A 9,056-nucleotide genomic window follows, 5' to 3' on the forward strand; every position below is an offset into this window, starting at 1 on the left:
TGGGCTGTGTTGGCAGGCTGTTGAGCTGAAGTATGAAGTAAGCCAAGGAGGGTTTTAGTTTTTCAGTTTTCTGTCATCTAAGAACATTTTTCTTAGTGCTGGGGGGGGGGGGGGGGGGGGGGAGCAGTTATAGTATTTATTTCAATTGAGATTTTCAGGTTGCTAGAGCGTGCAAATCCAGTCCAGTCAACTGGACAAGAGGTGAGACCTGTGCTGGTTATGGTGGCGTGTGAGATCTGGGCGCTGAGGAGCAAGCTGGAATTTGCAGGCTTGGGAAGTGGTGTTCCCAGCAGTGAACTGAGTGGGAAAGTGCAAGCATTTCTTCTTTCCAGCTGTGTGGAAGCATAGAGCAGAGAAAAAAGACTTTGTCACAACCATGAGCTGTGTATCCTTTATGACTGAAATCCCCAGGGCTGGCTGAAGAGTTGCAGAAATCAGCTCAAACAGGCAAGGAGCAGCATGAGTCATGCCAGCAAGGCAGGTGTGAGGATGCTGTTGCATCCTCTGCTTCATGGAGGGTGAGTGGCATGGTTATGAGGCACAGTGAGGAGCAAATGTTGGGTGTCAGCAGGCTGTTGTCAGAGCAGCTGGAGAAATGCCTGCGGTGATGCTATCCCACCCCTTGCCCACCTGGCCGTAGCTGGCTCAGCACTGTGGGCTTAGAAGCTTTGCTTTCCAACACTGTCTTTCTTCACCACAGCAAATACTTAGAAAGAGACCATGCTCATTGCTTTAAAATATTTATTTAAAAGAGGTTTGTTTTCATTTTCCCACTATTTCCCAATATTTTTCCCCCCATGCTTTTATACAAATAGTTCCGTGATGTGAGCAGAGAGAAAACAGTTGGGGATCACCATGCCCGTCCATACTTCTGTAGGTAGAAGCCTGCTGTCTCTTCAAGCTGCCTTTCCTTTCTGAAGTTCCTTCCTGATTCTGACAATCAATGAGAAGCTGTATTTGAATGCAAAGTTTTCATTTTGGATGTCTATAAGCCCGAACACAGTACTGCAGATGGTATCGAAAAGATCAAAGGCGACATTTAGAGCTGCTCTGTGGCATTGGTGGTGTTTCTAATATTTCAGCCATGTCAGCATATGTTTGGTTGTTAGTTTTCTAAAGTTAAGTAAGTGCGCTTTTCTTGAGTAATCGATGTAAGATGTCTGCATGACGGAAAGCAATTCAAGTTCACTTTTTTTAAAGATGCAACTCGTGCTGTAGGCTACGTTTGTTCAACAGATAACATTTTTATGGAGGGGTGGCAGTTTATTGTTTGTGAGTGGTTTCAGTAGAACACCAGGGGCATTTTCCATCAGAATCACATTCTGAAACCTTTTCTTCAGCAACTGCAGCAGGAGTGGGACCTTTCAAAAACAACAGCTTTCCAACACAGTTTTGCCATCTGGGGTAAAAACGTGCGAGTATGTACAGCACATACAAGCTATACTTCCAAAAAAAGAAAGAAAGAAATAAAGAAAGAAAGAAATCAAAGTAGTGAAGAAATCAGTACAGCAAGGTCAAAACACTTTTTGAATGAAAATGTGCATGAAGTAGTCAATGCCCCAGTAAACATTGGGGCTGGCCATTCAAGCCTTGTATTTCTGAATTCCTCAGAGGCCTACCAAGGCCTTTGAGTTGATGAAGCCCCAAGGGATTCGACCCTCTCCTGTCCCAACCCACAGGCTTTGGCTACTACACTGCTTCCCTGGGTGCTGGGACACAGGCAGGCTTTGTGATGCTCACTCAGATCCAGCATAGCTCCAAATGAATCCCTCCCAGGATCGTTCACTTCGGAAGGTGAGAGAAAGAGGGGGGAAATACGTCTATTTACATATATGGCTTTTATATACGGCTGTATTTGAAGAGGCTTTGGGTACCTTTGTAATTCCTTTGCAGCAATATTTTGACAAAGAACTGCCGACCAAAGTGGCAATGCAGAGAAGTGCCATCTCGTTCAGGATTTGTACACGCCAGTTTTTAACACAGTGTTCCTTTCACTAAGTACTGCATACGTTAATTTATATTTATATCTTGTCAATATTGTTGTAACCGAGCTTCTCCTTTTTAAACACTTCAGGAACAAGGCCTTGTATTTTTAGGTGATTTTCATAAATGGAATAATTCTTTTCCTTTCACTAGTATCTTGCACTCAATACATGTAGCAATACTTAATATATTCTCTTCACAAGTATTTGTTAAGTGATTTAGTTAATGGCTGATCAATGTTTTGTACAAAATAGATTCTGTACAGGAAAAAAAAATCTTTTAGATAAACATTATTTATTTTTACTGTTTTGTAAGTTAGACACTATAATGAAGCTCCTTTTTTTGCCAGAATTACTGGAAGTGCCTCTTGGTAAAATGTATTATACAGTAAATATGTATTCAAAATTATTAGAAATACTTGTCACAAAATGAACAATGTGGATGTTGCAATGTGAAGACAAACGTACAACATAAATATAATTCTGTGGTATCCTGTTTGCTGTGTTTCTTTTTCCTTTATCAAACAAACTCGCTCTCGGTGTTCAGCTTTTTGCTGATGGGCCCAGGAGGGGTGACCTGTTACCTCTCCAGACACTCACCCACTCAGGCTGTGGGAGGACTTGAGCATGGTTTGTAGCGGGTCCCACCAGCTGGCCAGCACCTGCTTGGAAATGCAGCCACTCTGTGAACTGCCAATGTGGAAGAGGTATTTTACCTTTTCTCCAGCTCATTTTTGGGGTATGGCAGGGCTGTGTGGGTGCACATGTATCATACAGTCCTTCTTCTGAACTGTCTGTCTGTACCATAAAGCAGATATATGTTTAATTGCCATTTAATCTGCCAGTTTTCTTTTGTGTGTGTTTGTGCCCCATGTTCACATTTACTGGTACCTGATTATCTGTAACTTCACCAGCAGAATTCTGTGCTATATTTCACTAATAAATCCCATGTTAACTGCTGTGTGACTCAACTAATCTGTGGAAGGCCTCATTATAAACATCCTTCTTTGATGAAGACCAGTATTTCAATATCTGTCATCTGACTGCTTTTCAATACAATATGGACCATATTGATTGAATGCACTCTACAGGGTATGGAACTATTTAGCCATAGTAATGCAGGGTAGCTGAGGCTTTCAGAGAAAACGAAATGTGTTATCTTAACAATATTTCCCTTATTAATCACAAAAGCAAAATCAGTAAGTGAAATCAATTTTCATGCTCTTGTATTGACAAATACAACATCATCCTTGAGTGAAAGATTTTGGTAGTCCATGGCACATATTACCACTGATATCTAGCTGGTTTCTTGAATCACTGTTTATAATTTAAAAAAATAATAAAAAAAAAAAAAACAACAAAACCCACCCATCTTACAGCTATCTAAAACTTTTCCTATTTTTTATCTTAAGTCTTATTACCTACTTTAATCAAAGATCTGGAGAGCTTTTCAGTCAAGTTGTTGGAAATGGCTGCATACAGATTTTCTGGATCAGTTATGTAGTCAAAGCCTCTTTTCCTATAGCGTAAGAATTCCCATTTTCAAAATATGGAAAAAATATCAGCCACAAACCTGGCTGCCAGATTTTAAGGCCCACCAGCTTATTTGTCCTCTGGATTAAATTTGAAACAGCAAAAATGTAAGGAAATGTGCACCAGGCAATGATTAGGAAGGTATTAGTTGGGAAAGGTCCTGATATGAAAGAAAAATAGTTATCCCTACTTTAACCGAAATGCTCATAAGGCTGCAGCTGGTCTGTCTCAGGCATTTAATAACTTCACGATATGGAATTATTTAATCCAGAGATTCACAGCTGCTGACTGAAAAGCACACTGCTGGAGTGACAGAAGAAAAGCTCTTTTCATTCAGTGCTCCTCATCACAAAGACGAGCCTACCAAGGTAAGAATGCACTTGTCTTTAGAAATCACAGAACTCTCTCTGGACCTCTTCAAACAGCAAGAGGTTCCCATGGGAAGGGATGAGCAACAAAACACAGAGCAGAAGCAGTCAATCTGCTAATGAGACCACACATGAGCATGGCTCTCCCACTGCTCTGATAAAACATAAAGGAGACCATGACGCACAGTCAGTAGAAGCTCAATTAAATGCTGCGTTTTCCAGGTGTTCAAATTACTCTCAATTGCTCAAGCAAATCCACTTTCCTAAAACCCACTTAAAGTGTTTCACTATAAATAGAAAGCTCAGGGAACTGTTGGCACTCTGCTTAACAGTGCTTTCTTTATTTTTTTCCTCCCTTCAGTTCTCAGACCCAAATCCTGTGGCAAGAGGCATTATCCCTCGTGCCACCCTGGGCTCACTGGATTTCATTGGCTCTTCATGTAGAGGTAATAGCAGCAAAGGACACTAATGGTCAGCTGCCCAACTTCTGGGTGCTGCCTTGGCTGATGCAGTGAGTAGCTCCGGGACAGGCACCTCACACCATCTCAGGGAAGGTTTTAAACACTCAACACTCTGCACTGGGATCCCAAAAAGTGGTATGTTCAGTTAAAAAAACAAACAAACAAAAAAAAAAAACAACAAAACCAATAATAAAAAAAGAAAACATTAAAGTCAGCTGCTTTGTTGGGCAGCCTCACAGTCAGAAGCTGATACCCCAACACCGCCTTTGTTCATGAGCCATGAAAGAAAACATGCAAGTTTAAAGTTGTACCTAAGGCTTTGATGATTTGTGTTGCACTCAGGCCAGCCTGCTGGTTGTCATCTCCAAATAATGTGGGACAGACACAGCTGTAGTGATTTGGAAGTCTGATGTGGATAAAAGGTTGCTGCAACATCTGCTTGTCCGCAGCCAGGAAGAACAAAGCAGGAAAGTCCTGTTTGATCTGCATGATGACTTCACTTACAATGATTTTTGTTGTCGTTGCTGGTAAATTACTTCCCTTCACAAGCTTTTGCACATGGCAGTTGTTTATTACTGTGCTTGCCAAAGGCATTGTATTTAACAAACTCAGCACCTTCAGTGTAATCAACTCCTCTGTTAAATTCTTTACACATTTTCTTCCCACATTTTTAGCCCAAATCTTTGTGTTTAAAGCTAGTTCAGAGAATTTGCATTACAGAAAGTGCTCTGGGATTTTATTAAGATTGATGGTGTTAATCTTTAGTGGCTGGCCAAATTCCAGATTCTCTTATTCTGTTCTTCCAAACTAAAATTCTTCCCAGAGCTCTGATGGGTAAAAATGCTTCCTGCCTTGACAGCTGTGTCATGTTGCTGGATCTCTCTTTCTGCCTGTGTCAGAGCTGGGATCTTTGCGAAACTTGGTTCTACATAGGTATATATAAGGGTTGATAACATTTGGTTTTACTCATCATTCAAGGACAACCTCCTGCCTCTTTTACCTGATATTTTACTGGGTTACCTTCTGCAGCTGCTTTCAAGATAAACTAGAACCACTGAGTACACACTCTTCCTGTATGTTATCCTAGGCACCAAGCATGGAGAACATATGTGTAAAGGTGGTATCATTCCATGGTAAGGCTGCAGGAAGTACTAAACTGCACCCTAACTGCTATTTCTCTGAGTGCTTCTAACAACAAATGTGTATTTGTCTCTAGTTCTCTGATGGGAAAGGGATGGGTAAGGTTTCTTCTGAGAGTGGTTTTCCTATTCACTTATGCACCTAACAAGAATGTTCTTTTGACTGCAATGAAAAGGAAAGCTGATATGGAGAAAAAGTGAATCCATAGCAATAGATGAGCGTGGCTAAAGCAATAGAAATTATGCAGGCAGTGACACTGTATTGCTTTATTTGTTAACTATAAGCATCTTTGTTGTATCTGCTTGTTGCTGACTCCAGGCTGTTTTCCTAAGTATCACAGAAAGAGAAAATATAATTTAATAATGTTAAATTATTCTAAAGTTTAAGTACTTAGAGACATTCAGTGGAAACAAACAGCTGCTTCCAGACTATCATCATGCTGCTACTTTTATTCTGGCAGCTGTTTTTCCAGACTCAACAATGGCAGGATGCCTTGAGCTCACTGCTCTCTGGACGAGGATTCAAGAGAGATGGATCTTTTTGAGTTTTTATCCTGAGCAATGTACAGGCTTCCTGCATGGCCTTCAGCAAACATAAATGACTGCAAATCATCTCCTTCAAAAGTGATTATCACTTACTAGCCTGTTTTCTGGGTCTTGCCCACTGCATCTTCTCTTCAGCACTGCCCTCGCTGAAGATTTAGGAGATCACTGCAGTAAGAGGACTTTGGGCTGTACCTCTTTGTCCTTCTTCATGAGTTGTTCCAGGCACAGCAACGCAGCTCAGAGTCAGTATTTACATTTTAGCATAGATACAATAATAGCTGGCCAAGTGTCAAGCTAAGCAGTTAAGGATTCATTCAACTGAAAGTCTGTACACAGCTTTATTTTCCAGTGAAATAGTAAGGCTTGGGGATGTGTTTTCTGTCAGATCATAGAAATTATAAGAAAACGTGGTCTATTAAAATCCTTATTTTATATATATGTATGTTTTCTTTTTTAGAAAAAATCAAAACTTTCCTTCTATCAGAAAAAAAAAAGTTTCTTTGTAGTGTTCTTGTTTGTCTTCAGGCTGCAGTGTGAAGTTTACATTTGCAGGCAAGACCTTATGATTTAAATGCCTGTTAGAATATGTTTTAACAAAAAGTCTCTTAAAAGCTTCATGCTTCTCAGCACTGTTTCTTTGAGACTTTGCAAGGTTAGTGTTTGTTCATGACGTGCACTTGAAGAAGCAGCAGCCAGCTCCCTGGAGCTGTACCTCAGAGACCTGCTGTTGTCAGATGATTTAAAGACTGACCCACAAACCCACTGTGTGATGGGTGTATTGATATGGCTATGAATTAACATTGCTCTTGTCCCAGCTATTCACTATGGCTAGACTAGGCTTTGTAAATGTAATTAATTTAACCCTGTTCTTTAGAAATGAAGGTGGTCGGGCTTCTAATTTCCTGTAACTAATACAAGTTAGGAATGCAAAGAAAATGGAAACTAACCTCAAGGAACAACTTTTAGTCTGGTCCTTTGTCCTGTATCTGCTTCCAAGGCTTTGTTTCTATTATAAAATAAGTATATATAAGTAAGTAATTTCTTCTAGGACTATGGGAAAGCAAAACCTCTCTTTGATAGACTGCCTAGCAAGCTTCCAGCGGGTTTTGTGTCACTGCACTTAGGCAGTGCTCTGCTGTGGGAGGCAATGAAAAAAGAAATCAAGGTGGTCATTGCCTCAGGAGGTGGCATGTCCTGCTTCATGACTGGTAGTGATTTGTCTGCCATGTCCCAGTTCTTGTCAGTAAACTGAATTCCTATGCAACATCCATAGCATGGAAGGCCTGTTAGACTGATATGTTCCTGCCTAGACGAGAATTTCTTCTCTGTCAGATGAACTCACTGAGTTAGTTTTAATGAGGATCTTTTGTTCATTTTTTCCAAGCATCTCCCAGTCCTCCAAGTACAGGACATAAATATGACTGTTTCTGAGGAACTGCTATAATTAGCTCGTGGTGGAATGGTGATACTCATTTGGAAGATGTAAGAAAACTTTCCATAATGGAAAATATCTCCCTCAGGGTTGTCTGGCTAAAGTTCCAGTTAAGATGTTATCTACACCTATAAGAAAGTCAGAGAAAGGTCTATAATGAAATTCCAGTAAAAGCATACCTGTGATAAAAAGCTGATGTTGAGGATTTACAGTGAACTGAAATCCAGAAACAATGAGAATATTGCAATAACCCTGGCAGACCTCATTCGTCAAAGTATTACTCCATCTCAAACCTTTCTTTAGGTATTTTTGCCTCTGAGGACTATGCCTCAGTGTTCATCAATACAATCTGTAGCATAATGAAGGCTTGGATGAGTTATGTGAAAGAGAGTTCTACAACAAATCTGGGATTCTGAATAGGAACCTCACCTATTTCAAAGGACAGTGTGGTGAAAGCTAGCAGTAACAGAAAAGCTGGAGTTTGTCAGAAATCACTGGAGGAGACAAGGCTAGCAAGAAAGATTTAAGATCAGGCACAACTAATACAGATCCTGTATTGTGTAAACTCAGCTTTCCTAATAATTGAAGGAAACAGGCTGGAAGCTGCTCTCAGAAAGAGGCTGAAAGAACTCTTAATTCTCCTAATCATTAATTCCTGCAGACTACTAGGCACCCTGATATCTTGTAGAAAAGAGGAAAAGAGATTTCCAAACCAGCCAAATAAGGACATAAGATGTATTAAAGTACAGAATGTGAATTACATGCAGTATAATAAAATCCCAGCCGTGTTAAGAACCCAAAATGGAGATATAATGAAGTAACAGGCAATAATTTGTAGTAAACCTAGGAAAGCAGGAATTTGCTCCAAGTGTTGGTGTTTGGCACCTCCCACTTTGGAGTACCAGTGGGGTTTTAGCTGCCATGACAACAGACCCTATGCAGAGGGTGGGGGAGGGCAGGTAGGGGAAGGAAGAAGAATTTGTGTTAGTGCCTTCTCTCCCTGTGTAATGAAATCGCACAGGTTAGCAGAACACAGGCACTGTAACATTCCTCACTTCAAGTGACTGCGCTGAGAATTAGCTGCGTCCCTTGCCATTACACAAAATTGATAATTAAAGTTGCCATTTCAACAGCCATAGAACTTGTGCAGCAGAAACACAGGGCTGGAATGAAGTTTGCATGATTTTCCTTTGAATTTGGAAAAAAAAAAAAAAACCAACAAAAAAAAACAACTTGAGTGATTCTCCCACATATCTCTGTTCTCTCCTTTAATACTTCTTTTCCTACTGGTTTACCATCACTTCATCAGGGACTTTGCCCCGGGGCTTTGGGGGAACAGGGAGCACTGGGCATAGTGAAAAGGTTTGGAAAGCTCAGTGCAGAATCTCTTCACCTCACATCCTATCTATCTTCTCCCAACCACTCTCTCTTTCCCTTGTCTGGCCCATTTCCCCCTTAAGTCTTTTGTTTCCTGAGAATGAGCAATTAAGAAGATGAGGATTATTTTTTGTCTCAAAAAAAATCTTTGTCACGTGCTCCATCAAACTTGCAGCATATTGCAAAGTAAAATACCCCTGGGAGGGCTTAGGTGCTCT

Source organism: Excalfactoria chinensis, chromosome 1 (assembly GCF_039878825.1).
Source record: "Excalfactoria chinensis isolate bCotChi1 chromosome 1, bCotChi1.hap2, whole genome shotgun sequence".
NCBI lineage: Eukaryota > Metazoa > Chordata > Aves > Galliformes > Phasianidae > Excalfactoria > Excalfactoria chinensis.